Genomic DNA, 18,093 nt, shown 5'->3' with positions numbered 1-18,093 from the left:
TTGTCCTTTTGTGATTGACTTATTTGACTCAGCATAATGTACTCCAGATTCATCCACACTATGTTTTGGCAATTCATCATTATTCTTCATGGCTGCGTATTATTACATTGAACTATTACATACTTTCAACATATTATCAGGAGGGATCAGTCCCTGGAGAAGGCCCTCAATGAGATGGATTGACACAGTGGCTGCAACAATGGGCTCAAGCACGACAGCGATCATGAGAATGGCACAGGACCAGGCAGCGTTTTGTTCTGTTGTACATAGGTCACTGTGAGTAGGAACCGACTTGATGGCACCTAACAACAACATCTTGGGGACTCTTTCTTTTCCATATAAAATTGGTGATTAGTTTTTCCATTTCAATAAAGAATGTTGTTGGAATTTGGGTCAGGATTGCATTGTATTTATAGATTGCTTTGGGTAGTATTGATATTTTCACAATATTAAGTTTTCTAATTCATAAGCACAGACTGTTCTTCCACTTATGCATGTCTCTTAAAGTAGTGTTTTGTAGCTTTCAATGTTTCTTAATCCCTGGTTAGGGTTATTCCTAGGTATTTTATCATTTTTTATTGGTATTAATTCCCTTTTTAGAATTTTTTCTGTTGGTGTAATTGACCCCAACTTATTTTTATGTGTTGATCATGTACCCTGCAACATTGTTGAATTCTTCTATTAGATCCAGGAGTTTCTTATGGAATTACTGAAGTTTTCTGTTTATACGATCATGTCATCTATGAATAGGGATAGTTTTACTTCTTCCTTTCTGATTTGCATACCCTTATTTCTCTTTCTTGCCTTATTGCTCTGACTAAGACTTCTAATACGAAGATATTGAATAAGACTGGTGATGACGGGTATCTTTGTCTCATTCCCATTCTTAAGGGGAAGGATCTCAGTCATTCTCCATTGAGAATAATGTTGGCTGTTGGTTTTGCATATATGCCCTTAATTATGTTGAGGAATTTCCTGTCTATTCATATTTTACTAAGAGTTTTTTTTTTTTTTTTTTAATCAGGAAAGGGTGTTAGATTTTATTAAATGCCTTTCCTGTGTCAATTGAGATGATCATGTGGTTCCTTTTTTTTTGGTTTTGTTTATACGGTGAAATACATTGACTGATTTTCTAATACAACTGATTTTTGAATGTCGAACCAACCTTTCATATATGGAATAAATCTCATCAGTTGTGGTATATAATTATTTTTATACTTTGTTTAATTTGGTTTGCTAATAATGAGTAATTTTTACATCCTTACTTGTAATGCCTTTATGTGGTTTTGGTATCAGGGTAATGCCAGTCTCATAGAATGAGTTAGGAATTGTTCCCTCTGCTTTTATATCACTGGAAGAGATTGTAGAGAATTAGCATAATGTCTTTCTGAAACATTTGGTAGATTTCATCAGTGAACCCATCTTGGCTAGTGCTTTCTTTTGTGGAAGGTTATTAATTATTTATTCAATGCTTTAAGTAGATATAAACATATTCAGATTACCTATTTCTCCATTGATCAGTTTTAGTAGCTTGTGCCGTAAAGAATTGGCTCATTCAATTTAAGTAATCAAACATAGAGTTTTCATGGTATTTCTTTACTCTACTTTTAATGCCCAGGGCCTCAGTAGTGATGACCCATCTTTCATTTCTGATTTTAGTAACTTGATCTTCTCTTTTTCCTAGTTAGCCTTGTTACAGTTTTATTGATTTATCTTTTCAGAGAATGAACTTTTGGTTTGGTTGCTTTTCTCTATTGCTTTTCTCTTTTCAATTTCGTTGATATCTGCTTTAATTGTTATTCTTTTTTTCTGTTGGCTGTAGGCTTACATTGCTCTTTGGTCTGTAGTATCCAAAGGTGAAAGGTTAAGCTATTGATTTTAGATCTTCCTTCTATAGTATGTATTTAATGCTATAATTTTTTCTAAGCATTTTTACTGCATCCCACAAATTTTGATAAGTCGTGACTTCATTTTCATTTAATTCAAAATATTTTTCAATTTCTTTTGAGACTTCTTGATGCCTGTGTGCTTTAGAGGTTAATCTCCACGTAAACAGGATTTTTTTTAGCTATTTTTCTTTCTTGATCTAGTTTAATTACATTTGTTCTGAGATAATGTTTTACATCAATTCTATTCTTTTAAATGTGTTAACCTATGTTTTATGACCACGAATGTGGTCTAAGAGAATGTGCCATGTAGTTTGAGAAAAATGTGTATTCTTTTATTGTTGGATGAAGTATCCTATAAACAGAGGCCCAGTTGATTGATGATACTATTTAGTTCAATTATGTCCTTACTGGCTTTCTGCCTCTTTTATGTATCAATTACATAATAGTTCTAGCAGATTCGCCTCACATATTTTGACCCTCTGTTTTTTTTTTTTTAATAATTTTTATTGTGCTTTAAGTGAAAGTTTACAAATCAAGTCAGTCTCCCACACAAAAACCCATATGTATCTTGCTACACACTCCCAGTCACTCTCCTGCTAATAAGACAGCCTGCTTTCTCCCTCCACTCTCTCTTTTCGTGTCCATTTCACCAGCTTCTAACCCCCTCCACCCTCTCATCTCCCCTCCAGGCAGGAGATGCCAACATAGTCTCAAGTGTCCATCTGATCCAAGAAGCTCACTCCTCACCAGCATCGCTCTCCAACCCATTGTCCAGTCCAATCCATGTCTGAAGAGTTGGCTTTGGGAATGGTTCCTGTCCTGGGCCAACAGAAGGTCTGGGGGCCATGACCACCGGGGTCCTTCCAGTCTCAGTCAGACCATTAAGTCTGGTCTTATGAGAATTTGGGGTCTGCATCCCACTGCTCTCCTGCTCCCTCAGGGGTTCTCTGTTGTGTTCCCTGTCAGGGCAGTCATTGGTTGTAGCTGGGCACCATCTAGTTCTTCTGTTGACCCTCTGTTTTTAAGTGCATATAAATTAAGGGCTGTTATATCTTTTTTATATCTTTTTGGAGAATTGCTCCCTTTATTATTATATACGTAAAAAAAGAAAACCCATTGCTGTGGAGTCAATTCCGACTCAATTCTTTTGGGTATATATCTAAGAATGGTATTATTGGGTCATATAGCAATTCTATGTTTAAATTTTGAGAAACTGTCATTCTAACTGCACAGTGGCTACAGCATTTTGCATTCCCACCAGCAGTGGAAGAGAGTTCCAGTTTCATCATGTCCTCTACAACACTTGTTTTCCTTTTTTTGATAATAGCCCCCTAGTACAAGTGAGGTGGTATCACATTGTGGTTTTGATCTCCTTTCCTCTGGTGATTAATGACGTATAACATCTTTTCATGTATTTGCTGGTCATTTGTATATCTTCTTTGAAGAAATGTATATTCTTTTTTTTGTCCATTTTTTGATTGAGTTGTTAGTCTTTTTGTGGTTGAGTTTCAAGAGCTCTTTATAAATTCTGCATATTAAACCCTTATCTGATATATAGTTTCCAAATATTTCCTTCCATTATTTGTGCACTTTTTGATAATGTCCTCTGATACATTTCTTCACTTCCCTGATAATGTCCTCTGATACATCAAAGTTTTTAATTTCGATAAAGCTCAGTTACCTATTTTTCTCTCGTTGCTTGTACTTTTGATGTCTTATCTTAAAATCCGTTGCCTAAAAGAAGGTCTTGGAGATTCATAGCTATGTTTTCTTCTAAAAGTTTTATAATTTTAGATCTTAGATTTAGGTATTGGATTCCTTTTTTGTTGATTTTTCTATATGGTGGAAGGTAAAGGTCCAACTTTATTCTTTTGTATATGGATGTCCAGTTTTATACCATCTGCTGGGAAGACTGTTTTTTCTCCATCGAATAGTCTTAGCAGCCTTGTTCAAAATCAATCGACCTTATACGGTAAAGGTTTATTTCTGGGCTGTCTATTTTATTCCATTTTGTCTATATGTTTATCCTTATGTCAGTACCACACTGCCGTGATTACTGAAGTTTTGAAGTTAGGATATGTGAGTCCTCCAACTCTGTTTTTTTTTTTTTTAATTAATGAATTTTATTTTTTAATATTGTTCTAATTGTTGGGGATCCCTTGAAATTCCAAAGGAATTTCAGGATGCGTTTTTCTATTTTTGCAAAAAACATCATATGAATTTTGGCAGGGATTACATTGAATCTGTATATTGCTTTGGAAGTATTGCCATCTTAGCAATATTGTCTTCCAATCTATGAACATGATAAGTATTTCCATTTATTTAGGTCTTCTTTAATTTCTTTCAGGAATGTTTTGTAGTTTTTAATGTGCAAGTCTTTCATATTCTTGCTTAAATGCATTCCTAAGTATTTTGTTATTTTTATGTTATTGTAAATAATTGTTTCCTTAATTTCATTTTTGAATTGTTCATTGCTATTAAAAAAATTTTTTTTATTATAAATAAAACAGATTTTTTTCTTTTTATTATACTTTAGATAAAGGTTTACAGAGCAAATTAGTTTCTCATTAGACAATTAATACATATATTGTTTTGTGACATTAGTTGCCAACCCTATGACATGTCAACACCCTCCTCTTGACCTTGGGTTCCCCATTACCAGTTTTCCCGTCCCCTCTTGCCTTCTTGTCCCTGCTCCCAAGCTAGTGTGACCATTTATTGTCATTTTGTTTTATGGGCCTGTCTCATCTTTGGCTGAAGGGTAGACCACAGGAGTGACTTAAATACTGAGTTAAAAGGGTTTCCAGGAGCCATATTCCCAGGGTTTCTCCAGTATCTGTGAGATCAGAACTTCTGGTCTTTTTTCTTTTTTTTCTAATTTTTGTTGTGCTTTACGAGAAAATTGACAAATCAAGTCAGTCTGTCATACAAAAATTTATATACACCTTGCTATACACTCCTAGTTGCTCTCCCTCTAATGAGACAGCACTCTCCTCTCCACCCTGTATTTCTGTGTCGATTCAGCCAGGTTCTGTCCCCCTCTGCCTTCTCATCTCCCCTCCAGACAGGAGCTGCCCAGATAGTCTCAAGTGTCTACTTGATCCAAGAAGCTCACTCCCCAGCAGTATCATTTTCTATCTTATACTCCAGTCGAATGCCTGTTTGAAGAGTTGGCTTTGGGAATGTTTCCAGTCTTGAGCTAACAGAAGTTCTGGGGACCATGGCCTCCGGGGCCCTTCTAGTCTTAGTCAGACCATTAAGTCTGGTCTTTTACGAGAATTTGAGGTCTACATCTCACTGCTCTCCTGCTCTTTTAGGGATTCTTTTTTGTGTTCCCTGTCAGGGCAGTCATTGGTTGTAGCTGGGCATCATCTAGTTCTTTGGGTCTCAGGCTGACGTAGTCTCTGATTGATGTGGCCCTTTCTGACTGTTGGCCTCATACTTGCCTTGTGTCTTTGGTGTTCTTCATTCTCCTTTGCTCCAGGTGGATTAAGACCAATTGGTGCATCTTAGATGGCCGCTTGCTAGCATTTAAGACCCAAGATGCCACTCTCCAAAGAGGGATGCAGAAGGTTTTCTTAAAAGATTTTATTATGCCAATTGACCTAGATGACCCTTAAAACCATGGTCCCCAAGCCCCTGCCCCTGCTACGCTGGCCTTCGAAGCATTCAGTTTATTCAGGAAACTTCTTTGCTTTTGGTCTAGTCTAGTCGTGCTGACTTCTTCTGTATTGTGTGTTGTCTTTCCCTTCATCTAAAATAGTTTTTGACTACTATCTAATTGGTGAATACTCCTCTCCCTCCCTTCTTCTCCATTCTCATAACCATCAAACAATATTTTCTTCTCTGTTTAAACTATTTCTTGAGTTCTTATAATAGTGGCCTCATACAATATTTGTCCTTTTGCAACTGACTAATTGCAATTAGCATAATGGCTTCCAGAATCCTCCATGTTATGAAATGTTTCATGGATTCATCACTGTTCTTTATAAATGCATAGTATTCCACTGACCTTCACTTGCTGATGTGGCATGACTCAAAACAAGAAGAAACAGCTGCAAACATCCATTAATAATCAGAACCTGGAGTGTACAAAGTATGAATCTAGGAAAATTAGAAATTGTCAGAAATGAAGTGGAATGCATAAACATCGATATTCTAGGCATTAGTGAGCTGAAATGGACTGGTATTGGCCATTTTGAATCAGACAATCACATAGTCTACTATGCTGGGAATGACAACTTGAAGAGGAATTGTGTTGCAGTCATCGTCAAAAAGAACATTTCAAGATCTATCCTGAAATACAGTGCTGTCCATGATAGGATAATATCCATTTGCCTACAAGGAAGATCAGTTAATACAACTATTATTCAAATACATGCACCAACCAGTAGGGCCAAAGATAAAGAAATAGAAGATTTTTATCAGCTGCTGCAGTCTGAAATTGATCAAACATGCAATCAAGATGCATTGATAATTACTGGTGGTTTTAATGTGAAAGTTGGAAACAAAGAAGAAGGATCAATAGCTAGAAAATATGGCCTTGGTGACAGAAATAATGCTGGAGATCGAATGATAGAATTTTGCAAGACCAACGACTTCTTCATTGCAAATACCTTCTTTCACCAACATAAATGGCGACTATACACATGGACCTCACCAGATGGAGCACACAAAAATAAAATTAACTACATCTGTGGAAAGAGACGATGGAAAAGCTCAATATCATCAGTCAGAACAAAGCCAGGGCCGACTGTGGAACAGACCATCAATTGCTTGTATGCAAGTTCAAGCTGAAACTGAAGAAAATCAGAGCAAGCCCACGAGAGCCAAAATATGACCTTGAGTATGTCCCACCTGAATTTAGAGACCATCTCAAGAATAGATTTGATGCATTGAACACTGGTGACCGAAAACTGGACAAATTGTGGAATGACATCAAGGACATCATACATGAAGAAAGCAAGAGGTCATTGAAAAGGCAGGAAAGAAAGAAAAGACCAAGATGGATGTCGGAGGAGACTCTGATATTGCTCTTGAGCATCGAGCAGCTAAAGCAAAAGGAAGAATTGATGAAGTAAAAGAACTGAAGAGAAGACTTCAAAGGGCCTCTCGAGAAGACAAAGTAAAGTATTATAATGACATGTGCAAGAGCTGGGGATGGAAAACCAAAAGGGAAGAACATGCTCGGTGATCCTCAAGCTGAAAGAACTGAAGAAAAAATTCAAGACTAGAGTTGCAATAGTGGAGGATTCTATGAGGAAAATATTAAATGACGCAGGAAGTATCAAAAGAAGATGGAAGGAATACACAGAGTCATTATACCAAAAAGAATTAGTCGATGCTCAACCATTTGAAGAGGTATATGTGATCAAGAACCGATGGTACTGAAGGAAGAAGTCCAAGCTGCTCTGAACGCATTCGTGAAAAACAAGGCTCCAGGAATTGATGGAATATCAATTGAGATGTTTCAACAAACAGATGCAGCGCTGGAGGTGCTCTCTTGTCTATGCCAAGAAATATGGAAGACAGCTTCCTGGCCAACTGACTAGAAGAGATCAATATTTATGCCTATTCCCAAGAAAGGTGATCCAACCGAATGTGGAAATTATAGAACAATATCATTAAAATCACACGCAAGCAGAAATTTGCTGAAGATCATTCAAAAACGGTTGTAGCACTATATTGACAGGGAACTGCCAGAAATCCAGGCTGGTTTCAGAAGAGGATGTGGAACCAGGGATATCATTGCTGATGTCAGATGGATTCTGACTGAAAACAGAGACTACCAGAAGGATGTTTACATGTGTTTTATTGACTATGCAAAGGCATTTGACTGTGTGGATCATAACAAATTATGGATAACATTGCGAAGAGTGGGAATTCCAGAACACTTAATTGTGCTCATGAGGAACATTTACATAGATCAAGAGGCAGTTGTTCAGACAGAAAAAGGGGATACTAATTGGATTAAAGTCAGGAAAGGTGTGTGTCAGGGTTGTATTCTTTCACCTTACCTATTCAATCTGTGTACTGAGCAAATAATCCAAGAAGCTGGACTATATGAAGAAGAACAGGGCATCAGGATTGGTGGAACACTCATTAACAACCTGCGTTATGCAGATGACACAACCTTGCTTGCTGAAAGTGAAGAGGACTTGAAGCACTTGCTAATGAAGATCAAAGACCACAGCCTTCAGTATGGACTGTACCTCAACATGAAGAAAACATGATCCTTACAACTGGATCAATGATCAACTCATGATAAATGGAGAAAAGATTGAAGTTGTCAAGGATTTCATTTTACTTGGATCCATGATCAACAGCCATGGAAGCAGCAGTCAAGAAAACAAAGGATGCATTGCATTGGGTAAATCTGCTGCAAAGGACCTCTATAAAGTGTTGAAGAGCAAAGATGTCACCTTGAAGACTAAGGTACACCTGACCCAAGCCATGGTATTTTCAGTCACATCATATGCATGTGAAAGCTGGACAATGAATAAGGAAGATCGAAGAATTGATGGCTTTGAATCGTGGTGTTGGCGAAGAATATTGAATATACCACAGACTGCCAAAAGAACGAATAAATCTGTCTTAGAAGAAGTCCAACCAGGATGCTCCTTAGAAGCAAGGATGGTGAGACTGCGTCTTACATATTTTGAACATGTTGTCAGGAGAGCTCAGTCCCTGGAGAAGGACATCATGCTTGGCAGAGTACAGGGTCAGCGGAAAAGAGGAAGACCCTCGATGAGGTGGATTGACACAGTGGCTGCAACAATGGGCTCAAGAATGACAACTATTGTGAGGATGGGGCAGGACCGGGCAGTGTGTCATTCTGTTGTGCATAGGGTCACTGAGTCGTAGCAGACTCAATGGCACCTAGCAACAACAACAGTATTCCATTGTGTGAATATACCATGATTTATTTATCCATTCCTCCATTGATGGGTACCTTGGTTGCTTCCATCATTTTACTATTGTAAACAGTGCTGCAATGAACATGGGTATGTATGTTTCTGTTCATGTAAAGGCTCTTATTTCTCTAGGATATATTCCAAGGAGTGGGATTGCTGGATCTTATGGTAGTTCTATTTTTAGCTTTTTAAGGAAGTTGCAAATCAATTTGCAAAGTGATTATACCATTTTGCATTCCCACCAGCGGTGTATAAGTGTTCCAGTCTCTCTACAACGTCTCCTACACTTATTATTTTGTGTTTTTTGAATTAATGCCAGCCTTGTTGAAGTGAGATGGAATCTCATTGTAGTTTTGATTTGTATTTCTCTAATGGCTAATGATCATGAGTATTTCCTTATGTATCTATTAGCTACCTGAATGTCTTCTTTAGTGAAGTGGCTGTTCATATTCTTTGCTCATTTTTTAGTTGGGTTGTTTGTCTTTTCGTTGTTGAAGTTTTGCAGTATCATATAGATTTTAGAGATCAGACACTGAATGGAAATGTCATAGGTAAAAACTTTTTCCCAGTCTGTAGGTGATCTTTTTACTCTTTTGGTGAAGTCTTTGGATGAACATAGGTGTTTGATTTTTAGGAGCTCCCAGTTATCTAGTTTCTTTTCTGGTGTTTGTGCCTTGTCAGTAATATTTTGTATGCTGTTTATGCCATCTATTAGGGCTCCTAGTGTTTATGTAAGTCATCCCATTGCCTTCTTGCCTGCATGGTTTCTGCCGGGTAGTCCGAGTCTATTCTTATTGACTCTCCTTTGTAGATGACTTTTCATTTTTCCGTATCCACTCTTAAAATTCTCTCTTTTTCTTTGGTTTTGGCAAGTTTGATTATAATACGTCTTGGCGACTTTCTTTTGAGATCTACCTCATGTGGAGTTCGATTAGCATTTTGGATAGATATCTTCTCATCTTTCATGACATCAGGGAAGTTTTCTGCCAACAAATCTTCAACAACAATTCTATTTTCTGTTATCCTTCCCCGTTCTGGTACTCCAATAACTTTTAGGTTATTTCTCTTGATAGAATCCCCCATGATTTTTAGGGTTTCTTCTTCTTTTTAATTCTTTTGTCTGATTTTTCTTTGAATATATTGGTGCCAAGTGTTTCATCTTCAGTTTCACTAATTCTTCCTTCCACTTGGACAACTCTGCTCCTCTGACTTTCTATTGAGTTGTTTAATTCTATAATTTTATTGTTAACCTTCTGAGTTTCTGATTGCTGTCTCTCTATGGATTCTTGCAGCCTATTAAAATTTTCATTTTGTTCTTGAATAACCTTTTTAATTTCTTCAATGGCTTTATCTGTGTGTTTCTTGGGTTGTTCTGCATTTTGTCTGATCTCGTTCCTGATGTCTTGAAGAGTTCTGTATATTAGTCTTTTGTATTCTGTATGTGGTAGTTCCAGGAATACACTTCATTCAGAAGAATCCTTGAATCTTTGTTTTGAGATCTTGTTGAAGTGATCATGGTCTGCTGCTTTATGGGATTTGATATTGGCTGTTGTCTCTGAGCCATCTATAAGTTATTGAATTAATTTATTTTATGTTTGTTACTGTGTGCTAGCTTCTTTCTTTGTTTTGTTTTGATATACCCAAATAGGCTGCTTGAGTGAGTTAGCTTGATTATTTTTTGCCTTTGAAGCTCTAACATCCTGTCACCAGATGGCTAGAGCTGTTACCAGGTATATGAACCTCGCAGTCCATTCAGTTTTCTTGTATGGACTCAGCTCAGGTGTCCAGGTAGCAGGTCATCAACTGTGTGGCACAGGCTCTGTCCTACAGTCTTAGAGGGGCAGGGGTGATTGGTGTTGGTACAGGTATCTGGTTACAGCATGGGGTCATGCTCTGAACAAGGCAGGGGGATGACAAAAGTCCTCCAAGTGTCTATGAGAAAAGCATAACCCCATTCCCTAGAGTGCACTAATGGTATGTTCTGCAGCCAGACCATGGGCATCCAATGTTTTTTGTTGTAAGAGCTCGGAGTTACCTCTTATCCTTGGACCTCTGTCATGGGTGGCTAGGTGACATGGGTGTAGCCACCAGTTGTTAGGCCCATGATGTGGGTAGGTAAGAACACTGTTAATAGGCAAAGTGGTGTCAAATTTCCAACACCCACCTCTCCACCGCACAGCTGAAATAGTTGCAGTCTGCCAACAAGGGCCTATTCTCCTAAAATGGGCCCACACAAGTCAATACAGGGTTTAAAGCTATTCAAAGTCCACAGACCATTTGTGCCTAGATAGGAGCCACTTCTACTCCCCAGCTTAGCGGAGCTGGCAGATAATCTTTTCCCCCAGTTGTGAATTTATTCCTTCTCCAAGGCCAGTAGAATGGCTCAGAGCATGCAGCAGGACCTATCTCAGGCTCAGGGGAAATGACAATGAAGCTGGCTTGAGGGCTGAGCGAGTTGTTTCTAGAAGCTCACTCTACTACCTCATCCTCCCTGCCATGAATCAAGCAATTTTATACCCTATATGAAACCCTTCTCTGTTTAAATTAGTGAGCTGTTGTTGTCATTGTTAGGTGCCATCGAGTCAGTTCCGACTCATAGCAACCCTATGCACAACAGAAGGAAACACTCCCAAGTCCTGCACCATCCTTACAATCTTTGTTATGCTTTAGCTCATTGTTGCAGCCACTGTGTCAATCCACCTCATTGAAGATCATCCTCTTTCCTATTGACCCTGTACTCTGCCAAGCATGATGTCCTTCTCCAGGGACTGATCCCTCCTGACAACATGTCCAAAATATGGAAGATGCAGTCTCGCCATCCTTGCTTCCAAGGAGTATTCTGATTGTGCTTCCTCCAAGACAGGTTTGTTCATTCTTTTGGCAGTCCATGGTATATTCAATATACTTCACCAACACAACAATTCAAAGGCATCAATTCTTCCTCGATCTCCCTTATTCATTGTCCAGCTTTCACATGCATATGATGTGACTGAAAATACCGTGGCTTGGGTCAGGTGCACCTTAGTCTTCAAGGTGACATCTTGGCTCTTCAACACTTTAAAGAGGTCCTTTGCAGCAAATTTACCCAATGCAATGCATCCTTTGATTTCTTGACGACTGCTTCCATGGCTGTTGATCGTGGATCCAAGTAAAATGAAATCCTTGACAACTTCAATCTTTTCTCCGTTTATCAAGATGTTGCTCATTGGCCCAGTTGTGAGGATTTTTGTCTTCTTTATGTTAAGGTGAAATCCATACTGAACGCTGTGGCCTTTGATCTTCATGAGTAAGTGCTTCAAGTCCTCTTCATGTTCAGCAAGCAAGGCTGTGTCATCCACATAAAGCAGGTTGTTAATGAGTCTTCTACCAATCCTGATGTCCTGTTCTTCTTCATATAGTCCAGCTTCTCGTATTGTTTACTGAAGGAAGAAGTCCAAGCTGCTCTGAAGGCATTGGTGAAAAACAAGCCTCCAGGAATTGATGGAATATCAATTGAGATGTTTCAACAAATGGATGCAGCACTGGAGGTGCTCACTCATCTATGACAAGAAATATGGAAGACAGCTTCCTGGCCAACCGACTGGAAGATATCCATATTTATGCCCATTCCCATCATTTTAATGAGCTTTCTGGCTGTGATTGTTCCAAGACAGATTTGTTCATTCCTTTGCCAACACCAATGCCAATTATGCAACAACTGATACGTAATTCAAATGCATCAATTCTTCTTCAGTCTTTCTTATTCATTGTCCACCTTTCACTTGCATATGAGATGACTGATGATACCATGGCTCAGAAGCACTTTAGTCCTCAAAGTGATATCTTTGCTTTTTAACACTTTAAAGAGGTCTTTTCCAATAGATTTTCCCAAGGCAATACCTTGTTTGATTTCTTGACTGCTGCTTCCAAGGTCATACATTATAGATCCAAGTAAAAAGAAATTCTTGACAACCTCAGTCTTTTCTCCATTTGTTATGATGTTGGTTATTGGTCCAATTGTGAAGATTTTTGTTTTCTTTATTATTAATATGTTAAAGGCTCTAATAGAAAAGGTAGACAATATACAAGATCACATAAGTGAATTTAGCAGAGACATAGAAACTATAAGAAAGAATCATATCAACGAAGTTGCTGGAAATCAAAACCACAGTAACAGAGATGAAGAATGCCTTTGATAGGTTCATGAGTAGATTTGGCACAGCTGAGAAAAACAATCACTGAATTTACACATATGTCAATAGAAATAACTAAAATAAACAAAAAAAATGCAAAGAAAAAACAGTGAAAGAAAACATAGCAGAGAATCCAAGAGCTGTGGCACAATATCTAACAGTCTATTGTATGTTTAATTAGAATAAAAGAAGATGAAGAGAGAGAAAGTGGCACAAATAAAGCATTTGAAGAAATACACTAAGAATTTTCCAAAATTAATGACAGACCAAATCACAGATCGAAGGAGCTCAGAGAACGCAGAGCAGTATATATTTTTAAAAAGTGGTGGTATCACATCCAAACAACCGAAAACCAAAACAAAGAGAATATCTTGAAGACAACCAGAGAAATACAGCACAATACTGACAGAAGAACAAGAGTTAAAATTACAGAAGATTTCTTGTAAGATTTCACTCAAGCAAAAATACAATGGAGTAACATCTTCAATGTGCTGAGAAATAAAAATACACCTACTCCTCATTTATCAATTATCTCATTATCTGACATTTTGTATTTATGACAATAGTAAAAAATCTACTGTCTGACTATTTTGCTCATTAACGACATACATCTGGCAGTAACAAATGGCAAGGTGTGAGGTGAGAGTAATGCTGGCTGTGATGGTTAGGGTTATGTGTCAACTTAACTGGGCCATGATTCTCAGAGGTTTAACAGTTATGTAATAACGTAGTCATCTTCCATTTTATGATCTGATTTGGTCATCCTCCACTTTTGTATAATGCTGATTTTCACATAAAAATGGAATCTAAGCATGTTAATAGGTAAGGAGTGGGTGTAGCCAATCCAGAATTCTATACTTGAGAAAAACATCCTTCAAAAGTAAAAGAGAAATTAAGACATTCTCAGACAAACAGAACTGAGGAAAATCACTACCATTTTACCTACTCTTCCAGAAATGTTTCTGGCAGAAAAAAAAATCTGATATACTTCAGGAATATGGATCTACACAAAGAAACTAAAAATGTTAACATTATTTATACTTCTTTTATAATATTTTTAGTGCATACCCTAAAGCTTATATCATGAATTTTTAGTTAATTAGAGTATATTGTCTAATAATATTACACTGCTACATGCATGCAAGGCCCTTACAACTGTATATTTCAGATTCCTCCCTTTTTATCCTGTGTACAAGAGCCCTGGTGGCACAGTGGTTAAGAACACTGTTACTAAGAGAAAGGTCGGCAGTTCAAATCCACCAGCCACTCCTTGGAAACCCTATGGAGCAGTTCTACTCTATCCTATAGGTTAACTATGAGTTGGAATCAGCTAGACAGCAATGACTTTTTTTTTTAATTCTGTGTACTCTTGTTTTCATACACTCTTATCTTACATTTTCTATAGACTTGCTATACATTGTTATTATTTTTGCTTTAAACGGCTATATTTTAGAGCAATTAAGAAAACCAGGAAATTTAGTTTACCTTTCTTTATTCATTTCTAATTCTCTTCATCATAAAGATTAAATATGTGGCTCACAAATATTCTAATGAAATAATACAGTCTGAAACTTGCTCTTGAACATCGAGTAGCCAAGTGAACAGAAGAAATGATGAAGTAAAAGAACTGAAGATTTCAAAAGCTGACTCGAGAAGACAAAGTAAAGTATTGCAATGACACGTGCAAGGATCTGGAGAAAGAAAATCAAAAGGGGAGAACATTCTTGGCATTTCTCAAGCTGAAAGAACTGAAGAAAAAAAATTCAAGTCTTGAGTTGGAATACTGAAAAATTCTATAGGAAAAATATTAAATGATGCAGGAAGCATCAAAAGCAGATGCAAGGAGTACTCAGAGTCATGGTGCCAAAAAGAATTTGTCGATGTGCAACCATTCTACCAGGTAGTATATGATCAAGAACCAATGGCATTGAAGGAAAAAGTCCAAGCTGAACTGAAGGCATTGGCAAAAAACAAGGCTCTGGGAATTGATGGAATACTAATTGAGATATTTCAACAAACAGATGCAATGCTGGAAGTGCTCGCTCATCTATGCCAAGAAATTTGAAAGAAGGCTACCTGGCCAACTGACTGGAAGAGATCCATATTTATACCTATTTTGAAGAAAGGTGATACAACTGAACATGGAAATTATCAAACATTATCGTTAATATCACCCACCCACCAACCCACTGTAGTCAAGTTAATTCCAACTCACAGAGATCCTATAAAACAGAGTAGAACTACCCCATAGAGTTTCCAAGGAGCACCTGGCCCATTTGAACTGCCAGCCTCTTGGTTAGCAGCCATAGCACTTAACCACTATGCCACCACGGTTTCCATTAATATCACACACAAGTAAAATTTTGCTGAAAATTGTGCAAAAGTAGTTGCAGCAGTACATTGACAGAGAACTGCCAGAAATTCAAGCTGGATTCAGAAGAGCTCATGGTACAAGAAATATCATTGTTGATATCAGATGGATCATGGCTGTAAACAAAGAATACCAGAAATATGTTTGCCTGTGTTTTATTGACAAGCAAAGGCATTCTATTGTGTGGATCATAACAAAGTATGGATAACATTGTGAAGAATGGGAATTCCAGAACACTTAATTGTGCTCATGAGGAACCTGTGCATAGATAAAAAGGCAGTCATTCAAACAGGACAAGGGAATACTGCATGGCTTAAAGTCAGTAAAAGTATGTCAGTGTTGTATCCTCTCACCATACTTATTCAATCTGTATGCTGAGCAAATTATCTGAGAAGCTAGACTGTATGAAGAAGAATCTGGCATTAGGATTGGAGGAAGACTCATTAACAACTTGCAATATGCAGATGACACAACCTTGCTTGCTGACAGTGAAAAGGACTTGAAGCACTTACTGACGAAGATCAAAGACTACAGCCTTCAGTATGGATTACACGTCAACATAAAGAAAACAAAAATCCTCACAACTGGACCAATAAGCAACATCATGAAAAACGGAGAAAATACTGAAGTTGTCAAGGATTTCATTTTCCTTGAACCACAATCAACATCCATGGAAGCGGCAGTCAAGAAAGATGGCAAGACTTAGTCTCACATACTTTGGGCATGTTATCAGGAGGGATCAGTACCTGTAGGACATCATGCTTGGTAAATTAGAGGGTCAGTGAAAAGAGGAAGAGCTTCAATGAGATAGACTAACACAGTGGCTGCAACAATGGGCTCATGCATAACAAGGATTGTGAGGATGGTGCAGGACTGGGCGGTGTTTTGTTCTGTTGTACATAGGGTTGCTGTGAGTCGGAACCAACTGAACGGCACCTAACAATACAACAAGCAATTAAACCATAAAATTACTCTTAACAAATTTGCTTCTCATTTAGTCACTTAAAAAATATTTTAGAATGTTTCAGTATAAATTTATAGAAATGTTTAAAATTGAGGAAGTTAAAACAAAACTCTAAAGATACCTTTGACTGCTCTGGAAATTGCTTTAAAGAGAACATTTGATAACAGTTTCTTCTGTATGTATCACTTTCTTAAAGCAGTATAGAATATAATGCAGGAGTAAAAAACATATATACACACACATATATATATATATATATATATATATGAGGACTGAGCTTTCCTTTTGTTGTGGAAATATCTAAACTGAATCTTATTGAAAACTCACTCCATAGATTGCCTGGTTTTTCAAGTCCCCTTGAACATGGGTTGTGTTTGTGTTCTATCCTATATCCTCAAGTTAAATTCCAGACACCATGGGGAGACTTAATGAATGGATACAGAAGGGGCTCATTTAGTTCCCCAAATCAACCTTAGGTTACAGTTATTACAGCTTTCCCAGGCCTCCATGGGCCGAAAGACTTAGAATAAGGATCACAGAGTCATCAAAGAAAGAAAGAAAATAGGTGTGGATTTTCCTCGCTCACATTTGACTCTCTTAGAGAGAGATGGCTTGTAGAAGACCTGCCACTTTTTTTGTCCCCAGAGACATACCAGGGACTCTGTTCAGCCCTGGAAGTACACTGTTGGTAATACGAAAATGTGTTTCTGTGGAGCTTTCCCTTTGGCTACAACTTTCTCAGATGACCTGGTGCCATATTAATAAAATGTTAAGCCCACAAGGTCCCTACTAGTCAATAAATAATGCAGGCTGAGTTCACTAAATATTATGCCTCAGAGGGCTGTTTTGTTGAAATTCACTGATTCAACATTTTTCCAGGGGAGTTCTGCCTCATTCAGCATTCTCACTGTGGAGTCTGCCAGCCTGAAGACCAAGGTCCTTAAAGGTCTGCTTGCTGGCCTTTCACGCTGCTAGCACTCTCTCCGAGCCTGCGAGTGGTGGGGAAATAAGGTGTGTTCTCCAACAACTGCAATCGCATCTCACCTCTGAAGGTTGGGTCATCATTTCTTTTCAGTTTCCAAAGTCTGTGAGAGGAAATCAGATATGTTTTCACTTGACTAGCAGATTTTGCTTCTCTCTTCCCCTACCATAAAGTTAAAAGGCACAAATTGAAAAGTTTCTGGAAACGCTGGCTGAAAGTCTTTTCCTTCTGTTAACAATCTCTTAGAGCATTGGAAGTTTTGGTTCCATAATTGTATCAGTGTTCATATTGTTCTCAAATTTCCAGAACCAACTTCAGAAAAGTCTTCTCAAGGAAGCACGTACAAGTTGCATGTTGCTAAAACATCTGTTAACAACAAGAATAAAAAACCGCAACCCTTGTCGTATTCCCTTCCAGAGGCAGGAAGAAGGGTACATCTGGTGGAATTTTGGGATAAGAAGGATTAACTCAACTGAACAAGCATTGCAAGTTCAGATGGGACAGGAAGGATGCTTTAGGGAAAGCAAATTCACATATCACCTGTCTTCCAGGGGCTACTTGTCAGTAAGTACAGATGTGCCTGGTACCGAGCACTCTGTCTCCTTCCTCTCTGTTCTGTCCTTGGCTCAGGAGTAGGGATGGACATCCAGAGTAGGTTCGATTCAGATAAATCTGTACGTCAGTCTGTGTGCTTGCTTCTCTCCACTCTAGTGGTCAAAGATCAGTCACGAGCATCCTTCTGAACGAACTTGTGGTGTCAGAGGAAGAGCCAGGAATGCTGGGTTTCAAAAACATAGTCCA

This window comes from Elephas maximus, chromosome 13 (genome assembly GCF_024166365.1).
Source record: "Elephas maximus indicus isolate mEleMax1 chromosome 13, mEleMax1 primary haplotype, whole genome shotgun sequence".
Classification (NCBI taxonomy): domain Eukaryota; kingdom Metazoa; phylum Chordata; class Mammalia; order Proboscidea; family Elephantidae; genus Elephas; species Elephas maximus.
Note: the sequence above shows the minus strand (reverse complement) of the source record.